The following is a 16,252-nucleotide window of genomic DNA, read 5'->3' on the forward strand; positions in this document are numbered from 1 at the left end:
TCTTCCAAGGCTAATAAAACATCATTCCCCACAAAGTCCCAATACTTTTGAAAAAATAAATACATAAACCCATCCGGACCCGAGGCCTTTTCCGAATGCATGGAAAATACCACCCCCCTCAACTCTTCCAAAGAGAAAGGAGCCATAAGCATCCTATTATCCTCATGACTAACTAAAGAGGGGTTTATATATATTATATATATGAATAGGTAGAAAAAAGAGTGACAAGAAGTGAATTTGAATGTCTTTGTTAATTATTCGTCCACCAAAACAAATTCCAACATATGTCTTTTGTAGATGGCTTAAAGTTGCAAACAACCTATAAGTCCACATAGGAAAAGACTTTAGAGAACAACTCACCTCTAAGGTTACTTTTTAAGATGCCTTGGTACAACTGTTCATACATTTTAATGTTCTTAGGGTATTAAATTTAGGTTTTTTTTGTTTCTTGTTGCAGGGCACTAGTAAATCTGCCCCTACAACAAAGAATGTGAAAAATCCATTGAGATATCATTCTGGAACTGTCACTCTATGGTATGATATTTTTATATGTCTTTGATTTGAATTTTGGGGGTTTGAAAACTCTGTTTGGTTCTCAAGGTTTGAATTTATGATCTTTATGAAGAATTGAATTTAATTTTATTTGCTTTTCTAAACCCTATCCATGCCATCAGTATCAAGGAAAAGAAATAGAAGATCAGACCAAAATTAAATAATGTCAACATCACAAGAATTCCTAGTTCTTATGAAATCAAATTGGTTCTAAAGGTGCTCCCAAGGTTTGAAAATGTGAAAACGGAGGCTTTGCAAATTCTAAGCCTCTATCAAATCCTCCATCGCTTGGTGGTCTTTGACATTGATTATACCCTTTGGCCTTTTAAGGGTAAGAAACCTGATTAATTCTATGCAGTTTGTTATACAATTTCATAGTTTTTCTGGAAAATTAATTTTCAAAATACATGGAAACCCAATCAAGAATGAGATGAGAGATGGTAAATTAATTGTTAGATGATTGTGCGTGTACACATTCAAAAATAGGTTTTCCATAATTTATTGAATGTATTTGAATAATCATGCGTTTCCAAGTTTGAAGTAAAAATTTTGCTTTTTCGTGAAGATTTCAGATTTGGTGTGCTAGTTTGTGAGTAAAACTACGTGTAGTAAGTTCCTCATTTTATAGATTCTTTGTCGTCTAGTGTATTTGGACAATAGATTTATCTACCACATCAACTATTTGGTTAGTTTTTCAATAGTGAATTTATTTTCCGTAGAAGCTAGTCTAATGAACAATGCTATCATCATTTGACAAATGTATCAGTTTTCCCTTGATTAGATTTTAATTCGAAGGAAGTGAGTTTCCACCCTTGTTTCGTTTGAGTGTTTCCTTCACATTTTTTTCAAGCATCATTAGGTGGTTTCGTTTACTAGTTCAATTATGTGTTTGTAGGTACAATTTTCTTTTTTGGGGTTAGAATAATCATTATATTCCAATCATTTGTTGTATCAAAGAACTTTACAGGAAAGTATTCTTGTGGTGCATTGCCACTGGAATTATCTTTCCCAAGTGGATAGCAACAAAATGTTTTATCCAGTTGTCACTATATGGTTCTCTGGCTTCTCAGGATCATGTCTAAATAGTTTAGTAGGGTAAGAAAATATAGATACAATGACTAGAATACGTCTGAATAGTTCAGAGTGGAGTAAGAAAATAGAGATGTTAAGAATAGATGCTTTTGTTATTGTAATTTGTTTTGAAAAGTTTGTGCAATAATTGCACCAATGGACATTTTTCCATGTTTAAAATTTTTCACATGCGTATTACTGGTACATGGAAAAAATCATGGCAGTTAAGTAAAAGAGACAATATTATAAGGAAATGTAATAAAGAACAATTTCTTTTGATGATATAAACTCACGATCAAATAGATTTAGATAAAAATGACTGACTGATATTTTGCAAGTTTTTGCTCAGATGCAATGCACTTCAATGGTGTAACTGTTATGAACAGTCATATTTTGACCTTATTATATGAGAAAGAGGTGTTGATGATACACTGACAATGATCAGAAATTAAAAATGGCTTGATACAAAGGCATGCCTATGAAATTTTAAATAAAACGATAGCTGAGTTTGAAACTTTTTGGATTTGACTGCATAAAAAATTGTAATAAAAAGAGAATTTAAGATGGATACAAAGTATTTGAAAAGTTAACAAAAATTGTATTACTTTTTATTATCATTGTGCATAGAATGTATGTGTTTGTGTTAAGGCCACATGGTTGGACAACTCATTATGTCACAAATTGGAGATGAATTTCTAATTGTTGATTATATATGCATGTATTGAATTGTTGATTGTCATAATATTTCATTACTTTTGATTATCATTGTGCATAGGATGTATGTGTGTTTGTGTTAAGGCTGCATGGTTGATTGTCATAATATTTCATGACTGCATGACTGCATAAAGTGGTGGCAGAGCAAGTTTGGAATCCTGAGCCACCAAGGCCAAATTAAAGCCTTTTAGACCATACAAAATATCATGGTGCATGCCATTTTTTCATAACTTGACACTTTTTAACAATCATCCAAAAGCCCTTCAAATCCTTCAAGAAACACTCGATTCTCATGCATTTACATTAAAGCATTTTCATACTTCTATGACTGTGCAAGTTAGTTATTATGTTTGATGCTTCTTATTGGTTTTGTTTTACCTTTTTTTTGAACTTTGGCAGCCGAGTCTTCCTATTAGGGCTCACTAGGAATTTGGGTCACGAGTCCTCAGAACCCATTTTACTCCACCCGTCTTGGGACTCACCAAGTCTAGACAACTGTAGACAAGACTTGTAACACTGCAATAAAGGTAATTTTTAAGGGGTGGGTTTGGTATGAGTTATAATGTCAGTACACATGATTTGGAAAGACATTCATTTATTTTTTCCTGAAACCAAAGCTTCAAAGTAAGACTATTGTAAAAGGTTTCTTAAAAAATATTTTCTTGCCAATGCTAAGAAATTATCATAAAATGATGCATTTGGAGGTGCTCATGGAAAATCCAACTGCCCTTACCTATTTCAAATTTAAAATTCAGCTTGGCTGTATTAGAAAAAATGAATTTTGCAATTCAGCAATACAAAATATTGGTAGTGCATTTAAAATTTACCAATGAACATGATAAATTTAATACTGTACTGAACTTTGTACAGATAGGGGATTTGTTGCAGTCACCAAACAGTTGGAATGGTATGGTCTTCCTAGGATTAATGTTTATTGCTTGATTCAGCAGCAAAATGTTTTGTTAAACAACTGTGAATCTGAATTAGAGAAAACCTAAAAAACCCTTGAGAGTTATGGATTTAATAGTGAGACATTTTCATCACTTTTGTATTCGTGTCCATATATCTTAAAATTAGAATACTTGAATAAGTGGCATCCTCTTTTTTCTACACTTCATAAATATCCTACTAGAGCGTCCATCATTAAGAAACATGTTAGCATTATTGTCATTGATGTCAACAAGTTATGCAGAGAAACAACATAGAAAGAACAATTGTTATAGGTTACAGAGTTATCATGTAGAGAATCAAGTGTTGTTCAAGTTAAATATCATATCAGGATAGAAATACCGATCAAGTGTTGGGCAAATTATCATATCAGGATAGCTATATCGATCAAATGTTATGCAGGTGAAGTTGTCATATCTGAATATCTATACTGGCCAGGTGACCGTAGATGAGTATTGGGGTAAAATTTGAAGGTGGATTGACAAATTTCCACTATGTCGATAGTATAAGCTATTCCAACAAAGGAAAATTATCAAAATACCATATGCCGATGATGTTTGTCTCCATGGAGTTTGCAATTGGAGTAACCTATGCCGATGAAGGTGAGCTGACAATATGTCATCAAAGTAACTTGTTATGTCGATCTAACAAGTTTTTCCTATGCCAATAGAGATGGTTATCCTGATAAGTGGTTGTTTGGTGTGAAGTTTATTAGTTCAGAGTAGCCTATACCGATGAAGTTTGTCACTATAGAGTATGCTTTTCAAAATACCCTATGCCAATAAAGGGAGGTTGATTGTGTGTCGTCAGAATGACTTGTTCGGTCATTCTAAAATGTTTTCCATATGCTAGTAGTTATGCCTATTCTAATAGATGGTCATTTTAGCTTGGAGGCTCTTCATTCAGGATAACCTATGGAGACAAGAGAAAACAGAGGTGAGCTATTCATCTGAATGACTTAGGCCAGTGAGAGGGATCAAAGGAATCAAGTTGTCATCGAGATAAGTTTTCAAGATGGAATAGAGGCAAGATGTTAACTCGATAGTTATAACTATACCAATGGAGCTTTGAGAAGCCAACTCAGAGATAGCTATAGCGATGATTTTTTTTTTTGCAGACTGTATAACATGAAGGTTAGTCTCTACATGGAAACTGACTGATCTGTGCATATGGATCTTGGCCAACCTTGACCATTTGAACAGGATGAAGAATAAGAGGACATGTAGCTCCCTGGTGGATAGAACAAATCAGATCTACTATAGTTGGTGAAGGTGGATCATATAGTCATCATATCTCTCTAGGTAGATCAATAAAAGGACAAGAATCTCATTAATGGTGAGCCTGTTGCAATTTGTTGATGATCTTGAGATGCTTGACAAAGGCAAGATCAAATTCACAGTACAGATCAAATTTGCTAAAAATAGCAACCCTATGACAGAAAGAGAATCAAACATAACCCCAAAGGGTAGAAAACAAGGCAGGGTTATTCAATGCAGATGGACGATCAAAATAGGGAAATCAATCTACTAGAGACCATATTCAAGAAGGGAAGATTCAGATTACTAAGTTTAGTAATCTATGTATTGATCAACCTAAAGATAGATAAAATATATTTAATGTATTCAATTAGTCTGAAATCATTTTGTAGGGAGAGAATAAGATCTTCTTGAAAAAAGAGATGATAGTAGGTAGATAAATCTGAAATGATTTGATGGGAGTAGATGAGAAAGAGATTTTTGTGAAACTAAAGATATCTCTTGAAGTTGATGGTGTGAGATATATTATGTGCAAAAGTGAAGTGCATTGTTCAATGGGATAGGTAGAGAGAGTTAGAGAGTTAGTAGTTGTAGAAACACAGTATTAAGGGTTGTTGTACCAACAAAAGATTAAGGACGGAGAGTAGTCTAAGATAGGTGAAGTTGAGGCAGAGTAAAGAAGACAAAAGAGTATAGAACAAAGAAGAAGAATAGAGAACTCTTTGTAGAGAACTGATAGGGTGTAATCCTCAGAATTAGAGAGAGTCATTCTCAAGATATGAGAATTTTATAGTCCTAAAAAAATCATTTGTAACCTGGCTTTATCATTATAAACCTGAATCTTATTGTACTTTCTCTGAGTGGGTGCTCAGATCAAGGGTTGGTTCTCCTTTGAGTTGGTGCTCATAAAACTAGGGGTTGGTGCTAATAATATTTGGAGTTGATGCTTCTTGGGTTGGTTCCCTAAACATATTGTAAAATGTTATTTCCTATGAGGCTAAATTGGAGTAGTAGACTCCAACAACTATTCTCATTAAGGTTTTTCCCAAATTGGGTTTTCCTTATACATCTGGTGTTATGTGATGTACTCTTGTGTGTGTGTGTTTATGTTTGCATTACATCCTTATAATCTGCACACTAAACTTAAAGTTTTAAAATGCATTGATTTACCCCCCTCTCAGTGGCAATTTGTGTTCTCCAATTGGTATCAGAGCCATAGGTTCCTCTATAGTAAAACATGTTAGGATTGATGATAGTCCCAAAGATACTGAGAGGGGGGTGGGGTGAATCAGTATCTAACTGATTAATAGAATTTCTGATTTTATTAAGTATTTTGCATTCCAAAACAATGTACTGGTAAACAAGAATTAATGTAGTAAATATGAACAATAAAGACAACATAGAAAGCACACCATAACACAATATTATTGGCAAGGAAACCTGGTGTGGGAAAAACCTCAATGGGATTTGTGACCCACAATATTCACTCACTGGCCAATGAATGGATATTATTTACAATGAGGTGCCTGCACATGCAGGAAGGCCAACTGCCTAGAGCTCACTGCTCAAATACAAAATGGAACTCTCACTGAATTATTAAATGGATTATGAGAATCCAATATAATTTACTATTACAATACAACATCTGCTATGCTAGGTTCAGTACCAGTTTGAGCTCATACAATAACCAAAAACCCTTATACAAAATCTACCTTAATATTCACTCATCATGTTCATGCTATCTGTGTCCTATCCTATCATATGAAAATGATTTACAAGAATTTATACATATATGAGTCGTATGACAATACGCCATGTCGGCTTACAAAAGGATATTTATGATTAAATACAATAATGAAAATCCTGTCGGTTGGGGTGCCGATATACATTGTTGTTGCTGCTAGTGAAGTATATGTCGGTGTAGTGTCTGTCAATGTCGGTGCCATAAGATTGCAAGGTTTCCATCAATGACAATAACTTCAATCACCTTCAACTACCATTAGAGTGTGAAATGCCAACAATCTCCCCCTTTGGCATTGATGGCAACACTCATGAGAAAAATCCAAAAATTTGTACCCAAAAATGAAGTCCAAACATTTGCGAAAAATGTGTGCTCCCCCTGAGTAGATGATCTCTTCTAAAGGTCATTTGTCTCTATCCTACTACTCCCCCTTTGACATCAATGGAAAAGGTTGTCAAAAAGTGTCAAATGAGTGCAGTTATTAGCTTGAAACTTGTAATCGGTTGGTTAAGATCTGGAAAATGTCTACTAAGACCAAGTTCAAACTCTGAGTAACCCTCTTACTGTCCTTCAAGGCTGCCTCAGTTCTCTAAATTGTATAAGTGAGATGATGCATTTGTTCTTCTGGTGTCTTCTATCCTTGAATTAGTGCCTTAAAGATTTCTTTCCTTAAAAAGAAAAGGTTATCTAACTTAGGATTGAGTTTGCACTTAAGCTCTCCGACTCTTCCCTTTATCCTTTCCTTCCCTTTTTCTAATTTTTCCAATTTCTCCTCAAATCCAATAATTTTCTGCTCAATAACTAATATTGGCTCAGATGAACCAATGATATTATCAGCTATGTCATCAATTTTCTTTTGAACTTTGCTGATTTCTTTGTCAATGTCTACTATCAAAAGATTTATCTTGCAAGTATCTCTATACAGTTCCTTGAACTCCATAATTGTTGTGCTCAATGCCAGTAAAAGAGTATCAATATGTTTCATGCACTTCTTTATTGTTTCCTCAGAGAATTTCTCATTTTCCTTCTCCATTTTCTCCTTGAATGTTTCTTCATTTATTTGATCAACAATCAGTATATTGTCGGTAATATATTTAGACATTGTGTCTAACTGACTCAAAGAATCCTTATTATCTATATTGCATTTGGGTGTAATCAACTTAAGACTCGGTATTGTGTCATCTATTTCCTTATAGGCCAATGCATTACAATCTATTTTTTTTTAATTTAATCAAGAAGTACTTTAGCTACATTAGTGGGTCTAAATTTTTTCATTGAAGTACTGGATGTCTACCCAACTACCTTTAAAATCTCTGTGCTACTAGTGGGAATAACCAATTTGCCTAAATCGACCTCCGGTGGGTTAGTATGTGTTTTTATTTCCACTAGCAAAGGTTTTGATTTCTCAATGGTTGTCAATTGCACTACATTAATGTGTGTTTGTGAATCTGTTAGTTTCTCTATTTGTTCCACTATGTTATCTACCGATGTCTCTGTTTGTTTTCCTATGCTATCCACTGTCAGTGACTCAGTTACTATCTCTCCAGGTTTCTCTATGCTTGCATCAATAGTATCAGTAACCATGCCACTGTCCAAGGGATCCACTAAATGTTCAACTTGATATGCCTGTGCCTCAACCCCAATCTCAATGTATTATGCCTGTGTTTGAACCTCAACATTAGCTGCCAGTTGCTCAGTAGCAACATCATTTTTCTTTTTCTCAGTGCTTTCCTTATCAACTACAATATTAACCTCCTGAGTTTCAATATTCATAGTGTACAAAATTTTAGACTCAGGGTTGGTGTCCTCGTGTGGAATTTCCACATTCTCAGTTGTTGGTATGCTGTCAGTTTGTACCGGTGGAGCAACTAAAGGTGGTGGTAGGTTATCAGTCACTTTAATGTTGGGTAATCCACATTCCTTTCCTTTGCCCTTGTCTCTATCCTTTTGATATACTTTGAAGGTTTTAGGTCTTTTCAATTCTTCCTGTTTTTCTTTCTCATAAAAGAAAATGTCCCATTTGTCAGCTATCTCTTCCAAAATTTCATTTACCCTGCCAGCCATTAGGCTCACATGCTGGTGTCTACTTGAAAAAAATGTTCTATTTGCTTCATTGATCAATTCATCAATTTCTTCAATAGATTTAACCGGATGTAGAGCAAGTAGTTTCTCAATTTTAATTTTCTTGTCTAGCTCCATAATAGCTAACCTCTTAGCATCTAACCGCCTATATAATTCACTAGGCAAATCATCTACAACTTCTATTAAAACTTTCTTATATATGTGAAGATGTAAGATGATGCTATTTTGTATACATTCTCTTCCCTCATTAGTGAATGTATCATACAATTTGCTCACATTGGATAAGTTACCATCATGAGTTATTTCATTCAATAAGTTGTCCAGTGGTGGTATAACTATTTTTTGCTTTTTCTTTGGTGTCAATTTCTTAGCCGGTGGCCTCACTTCCTGTTGCTTCTTCCTAGTCTTCTTGGGTGTAGGAGAGGGTACCAATGATGGTTTTCTCTTCCTATCTACGCTTTTAAATTCTGCAAGAATTTCACTCATAGAGGATGTACCAACTGGTGAGAGATGAGCCTCCAGTTGTAATCCTTCAAGGTCACTTTCCTTGATACCAGTTATGTTTATTATGTTTTTCTTTATTTCTTTCACTTGCTTGGTGGCACATCTAATGTATTTTTCTTTTTTCTTCCTCTATTTTAGTGTTTGTACACCACTCTCTATTGTCTCAGCATTACCAAAAACTTTTTCTTCTGGTTCTCTAGGGGATTCTAGTAGAGCTTTAGAATATGTTTCAATGATGTTCACATCTACCTCATATCCCATTTATGTCACCCATACAATTCTAGGAAGAACTGCCTCCATCCAGATTTCATCTTTCTTAATTACAAAACATATTTCCTTCTCATATTTATCTACAATTCTTTGTGGTAATCCTCTCTTGTTTTCATTTTTGCTTTGAATGTCTTAAAGTACTCAGTGATATTGTTGTCCTTGTTTGTTCCCATACCGGTGAAGGTATCTAACAGTTGTTTGCCTACCAATATAAAATAACCAAAGTCTTTCTTGCCAATACCGGGAACCTCTTTTGTTAGATATAACATTAGACATACAAGTAGATTGCCAAAACGAAATGTACCTTTCTTGTCTCCTTTTATCTTCTTCAAATTATCTATCAATTCATCTTTTAACCACTCACATATATCTATCTTTGCATCACTATTAACTATATCATAGGAACTTTTAATACAAAGACTGGAAACTAAGTTTAGTCGGTTTGCATGTGTGGTTTTATATCCTAAGATCATGCTTATGAATCTAATATTTATGTCCTTAACATCATTCACTCTTAGGGATCTACCGTCATATATTGCACCTGTCAAAGTCATCACTATGTTATTGGGAACCTTCTTAGTTTTATCTGGCTTGCTATTGGTGGAGAGTAAGCCAGTCACTACCCTAACCGCTTCCATAGTAGTTTTGTGAATAGAGTCTAGCCAAAATAATTCACCATGAACTCTTCTAAGCACAATCCTTACTACTTCCTTAGGAAATTATGGGATGTCAAAGATTTCAACAAAACCTAAAGTCTCAATAACCTTATGTTCAGGTTTCACAATTCCACTTTCATCACAAATAACATATTTATACATTTTCATTATTTCCTCTTATCCTAATTCCTCAATGTAGCAATGAATATAGATTGTAGGGTCTTCTGCATATGCAACTCCTTTTGGAATTTTTGAAAAAGCTCCTAGGGTATCATCTTGTTTCTCTATCTCAGAGATGATTTTAAAAACGGGCCTAGGGGGTTTAACTACTTCCACAATAGTAGGGTTTACAATAAATTTTGGAGCAGAGGAGGAAGCCATTGATAAATACCTTAATCTGCCTAATAGGTTTGGATGCTTGAAAAAAAACTTGCTTCACTTCTTTCTTTGGATGCCTTCGCTCAGATTTTCATGCTCTTAGAAAGTTTGAATGCTCAATGAATGAAAAAGAGGAAAAAAAACACTGATTTATACTGTCTTTTCTTCCAACAACCACCATAAATTCATGTCGGTTAATTGAAACTTAACACATCTGCCGATAAAGAAGAAGTTCATTTCTCACCATCAACCGAGGGTAAACTTACATGATTTTCAACTTGTTTCCATACCACCAAAAGGTTTCTTTTCAGTTGGATGAAGAATCTCCTTCCAGTGGAGTAATACTCTATTCTACCGGTGAAGGAATAGTCTTATGAACATTCTAATCTCTCTTTCTAATCCATTGTTTTGAAAATTCTTTCTTTACCTCATCTACCTTCTCTTTGCCTTTCAAACTAGGTCCTTTATTATTTGCCGGTGAAGTCTTACTTCTACAAAATTTTGTAATTTGTCAAATTTTGTTACAAGCATGACAAGTCACACTGTTCTTCTAAATAGCCTTTCCATATCCTATGCCGGTTTGTGTTCTGCATTGAATTGATAAGTATCCAAATTTTCGACAAACATAACATCTTACATTCATTTTGCAGTTTTCTGAATTATGACTAATTTTTTTTGCATTTGGAACATTGGCTGGTGGGTGCATTAATGTTCTGATTGTTTCTAGATCTACACTGATTTTCTCTATGTCCATACTTGTTACAATTAAAGCATTTCTAATTAAATTTGTAAGCATTAGGTTGTCTTACTGGTTTACTGAGATCATGATTGTTTGCAGTACTAGAGCTTTCACCAACTTCAAATGCGAGTCCATTAGTGTCTCCCTTAGGTCTCTAACTTTTCAGCATATCATCAAGTTCTTCTGAACTTTTCTTGAATTTCTCTTTGTGTTGATTAGTAGTAGCCAACTCATTTTCCAAAATTTCCTTCTATCTCATCAGTTTGGTCTTATCATGGTCCATGTGAATCAAATTTGTGTTTAACATATCATTTTCATGACCGAGTCTTAGATTTTCATTTCTAGCATCATTGAGTCTCCTAGTCAAGTCATCTTCATTCTTTTTTTTGTCTTCAATGTCTTTACAAAACTTCATAGTCATATCTTGCATTTGAATCCTCATAGAACTATTTTCTTATCTCAACTTGTTCACAAGATCATTAAGAGTTTCCTTTTCATCATCATCACTCTACATCTTCTCATGAAGTTCTTTTCTTTTGTTTCTAGCAATAGTGAGATTTTCTTGAAGTCCTTGAATGAATTATTGTGCAGTCCTCAGATCATCTTCAAGTTTGATATTCTTCAACTTTTCTGCATCAAAGTCTACAATAGCTCCTTCTAATTGCTTTCTCAAGTTTTCCATCTGTACCGGTGTCAGAATCTTACTCAAGCTATTAGGATTTTGAAAATAGAGGACCAAGCTCTGATACCAATTTTTAGGTTTGATTATAGTCCCAAAGATACTGAGAGGGGGGGTGAATCAGTATCTAACCGGTTAACAAAATTTATGATCTTATTAAGTATTTTGCATTCCAAAATAATGTATCGTTAAACAAGAATTAATGCAGTAAATATGAAAAATAAAGACAACATAGAAAGAACACCATAACACAAGATTTATGGCAAGGAAACTGGGTGTGGGAAAAACCTCGGTGGGATTTGTGACCCACAATATTCACTCACTAGCGAATGAATGGATATTGCTTACAATAAGGTGCATGCACATGTAGGAAGGCCAATTGCCTAGAGCTTAATGCTCAAATAAAAAATGGAAGTCTCAGTGACATAAAATGGATTATGAGAATCCAATATAATGTACTGGTACAATACAACATCTGCTATGCCAGGTTCAGTACCGGTTTAAGCTCATACAATAACCAAAAACCCTTATACAAAATATGCCTTAATATTCTCTCATCATGTTGATCCTATCTATGTCCTATCCTATCATATGAAAATGATTTATAAGGCTTCATACATATATGAGTCTTATTTCAATATGCCATGTCGGCTTACAAAATAATATTTACAATTAAATACAATAATCAAAATCTTGTCAGCTGGTGTGCCGATATACATTGTTGTCGCTGCTGGTGAAGTGTCTTTTGGTGTAGTGTTTGCTAGTACTGGTGCCATAAGATTTGAAGGTTGCCATCAATGATAACACCTTCAATCACCTTCAACTACCATTAGAGTGTGCAATGCCAACAAAACATTTCTCTATCTTGGGTAGATTTTGGCTAACACAATGGCTAGGAATAAATCCTCCTCTAAAGCACCTATCTTTGATGGTACTAACGATGCCTTCTAGAGTAGAAGAATGGAAACCTACCTGTCTTCCCTAGGATTTGATGTTTGGATGTTAGTAAAAAATGTTTATATAGTCCATCAAGTTCCTCCCACCAATCCCGATGCTAAAAGGGAATATGAGAACAATACCAAAGCTAAGAATGCAATCTTGAGTGGTCTGTCAAATACAGAGTTTTTGAAAGTCTTGCATTGCACCTCAGCAAAAGAAACTTGGGACAAGCTACAGAGTGTATATGAAGGAGATACCAAAGTGAAAGAAGCCAAACTATAAAATCTAAGAGCTTAGTTTGAAAACCTAAAAAATGAAAGAAGAAGAGAATATAGACGATTATCTACGAAGAGTGGATGAGACTATGAGTGCTATAAGAGGACTCATAGAAGAAGTCAAAGATGAAGTTACTCTCAAGAAGGTTCTGAGATCATTAACCTCAAAGTATGATACAAAGGTCTCAGCTATTAAGGAAGATAAAGACTTAAAGACTTTCTCTATGGATGAATTGTTTAGCTCTCTGTCATCTTAGGAGATAAGAACAATAACTTTTGAGCCTTCAAAGAGAGAAGTTGCCTTCAATAACACACAAAAAGGAAAAGAACAAGCTACAAATGAAGATGAAAATAACTCTGATGTTGTTGAAGCTAACTTTTTTAGAAATCTCAAGAAAGGATTAGGCAAGTGTAGAGGAAAGCTACCTTTCAAATGCCTTGACTATGGTAAGATATGACATTTTGCTTTTAAGTGTCCCTATTAGAAGAAGGAAGATAACTATGTGGAAGATGTCAAGGATAAGGGTAAAAGGTTTTATAAACCAAGAAGAAGAAACTTTCAAAAGAAGAAAGTATTTTACTCAATTGATAATGATGTCTCTGATGATGGAAGTGTCAATTCAAGAATATAGTGAATATAAAAAATAAACTAATGTCGTCATGGCTTAAGAGATCCTTAAAGAGATACATAGTGGTGGTCAATCTGAAAATTTAAATGATAGTGAGGAAGAAGATGCACATGTTGGGATTGACCTTGAAGGAGAATTGGTTTGTGCTCATGAAGAACTTGACAAAGTAAGAAAAAAGTTCAAAAAATACAAAAAATTCCGTCATAAAAGAGTATGACTTACTAAACAAGAATATTGAAGAATCAAATAGCAATCTTGCTGCCATGACTGCTCAGTTGGAAGAAACCAAAAGAATGTATGATGTGACAAAATTATTTATTTAGAAAACAAAGAGATGGAGTATCAAAAGATGGAGGAAGAATTTGTGAATCTCAGAAAAGAACTTGAAAAGTGAAAAGATGAACTCAAGGTGAGAATCAAGTATGATGGAAACACTGATGCATTGGACAAAATGTTGAATAAGAAAAAGAATTCAAAAAATACAAAAGGAGTTGAATTGGATGCCAATCAATGTTCTGCAAGCAAGGAATAAACAAATAAAGAGATACATTTTGTCTCTTCAAGTAAGAATGGAAATGAAAAAACTTTCACTGTCAGCAAGCCCACTGAGAAGAAAACATATGATGTTGTTACAAAGAGAAGTTATGCTAATCCAAAAGGCAAAGCCAAGATGGATGAGGGAGGTTTCAAAAGAGTCAAGTATATGAGGAAGAGCTCAAAAAGACCAAGTTATGTTGCTCCAAGGAGACCAATGAGAAATAATTCAAACAATGATTGGTATGTACCTTAGTTCCATGGCTACTATTATAAATGAAATACTTATGGTCATGTAGAATTGCAGAATATATACTTATGTGTAGGTCCCCTCCTAGTTATGAAATTAGAAATCCTTTTGATGCTCTTAGAGATGAAAATATTATTTGTTACCAATATTCGTCATAGAAGTTATAAATGTAGGAGATATAGTTTTGAGTTTTATGACAGTCCCTTAAGTTCATCATTGAATAAAAATGTCAACTGATATTATTATCAAAATCTTGGACACACTGTAGAGCATTGTAAGCTTAGAACAACTAAGCAAAAGATGACAGCGTCAACATCTAAACCTAATGCAAAACAAAAATAGAATGTTATAGAAGAAAAGAAGGAGAAATAAAATCAAATTTGCGTAGAAAAGAAAAGGACAAAGCTGAGTCAAATTTGATTATGCAAACTGCCTTAGATGTCGAAAGGAAAAACGTATGGGTAGTAGATAATGGCTACTCCAACCACATGAATGGTGATAAGAAGAAATTAATTAAGCTTGAAGATTGGAATGGTGGCTCGGTAAGGTTTGGAGACAACTCTTCAATAAAGATAAAAGGAAAGGGCACACTAAATATAGATGGCAAGCTGAAAAAACATGATGTGTACTATGTGGAAGGTCTGAAACACAATCTGCTTACTATGAGGTTTATTTAGTATCCCATGCTCGGGTCACCTGAGGCAACTGTGTGACAAAGGATATAAGTTTACACTTGATTCAAAAGGATGTCAAATCAGAAAAGAAAGAAATGCACAACTTGTTGCTAAAGGAAAAAGGACAGATGGAAATGTGTACAACTTGAAAGATGATTTGATTCTCAATGTATGATGGGGAAAGCTGATGAGAGATGGCTATGGCATAGAAGATTAGGTCACATCAATTTTGATAATATTTTCAAACTCAGTAAAAGAGCCTGGGTATGCTAGGTACATACCAGGTTACCAAACTAGCAAGAACCTTTTATGATGAGTGTAAAAGAGGAAAGATAACTAAAGTAAGATTCAAGACTAAATAATACTCAACTACAAGGACACTAGAGCTTGTGCATACTGATTTGTGTGAGCCTATAAGAACAAGAGCCCTAAATGGAGAAAGATAGTCTATGCTGCTTATTTATGATTTTTCAAGGATGACATGGGTCACCTTGTTGCAAGACAAGTCTCAAGCCTATGGAAGATTCAAAATCTTTAGGAAGATGGTTGAGAAGGAAAGTGGATACAAAACAAAATATTTGAAATCAAATTATGGAGGTGAGTACATCAAATGATTTTGAAGACTACTATGAGTGACACGGAATCAAAAGACAATATTCAGCCCCTAGGATACCACAAGAAAATGGTGTTTTGCAAAGGAAGAACATAATAGTCAAGGAGATGGCAAGGACAATGTTGAATGAAGCTAATCTACCTAATGTATACTATAAATAAGTAGTCTGTATTGTTGTATATACATTAAATAAAGCTCAACTAAGAGTGAACAACAAAATGATACCTTATGAGTTACAGTATGATAGAAAACCGTCAGTCAAGTATTTCAAGGTGTTTGGTAGCAAGTGCTTCATCCAATGCGATGAAGATGGATTAGGAAGTTTTGATACAAGAAGTGATGAAGGTATTTTCTTGGGATACTCAACTCATAGCAAGGCCTATAAATGTTTCAACAAGAGGCTAAAGAAATTGATTGAGAGTGTACATGTAAGAGTGGATGAAGATCTACATAAAGGAAAATAAAGCATAATAAATAAGATTGAATAACCACATAGTTAAGGTGAAGAGAAATCTAAAAGTGAACAAGAATAAATACCCAACAAGAATCCAAATAGATATGTGCAAAAGAATCACCTTGAAGAGCAGATCATAAGCAACAAAAATGAGAGTGTACAAAATAGAAGACTGGAAGCAATCATAAGGGTTGTGATCAAGTAGAAGGAATAGGTTTTGATGAGACATTTGTACCTGCAACAAGACTGGAAGCAATCAGAATGTTTTTGGCATTCTCAACCTATAAAGGATAT

This window comes from Cryptomeria japonica, chromosome 8 (assembly GCF_030272615.1).
Source record: "Cryptomeria japonica chromosome 8, Sugi_1.0, whole genome shotgun sequence".
Lineage (NCBI taxonomy): Eukaryota > Viridiplantae > Streptophyta > Pinopsida > Cupressales > Cupressaceae > Cryptomeria > Cryptomeria japonica.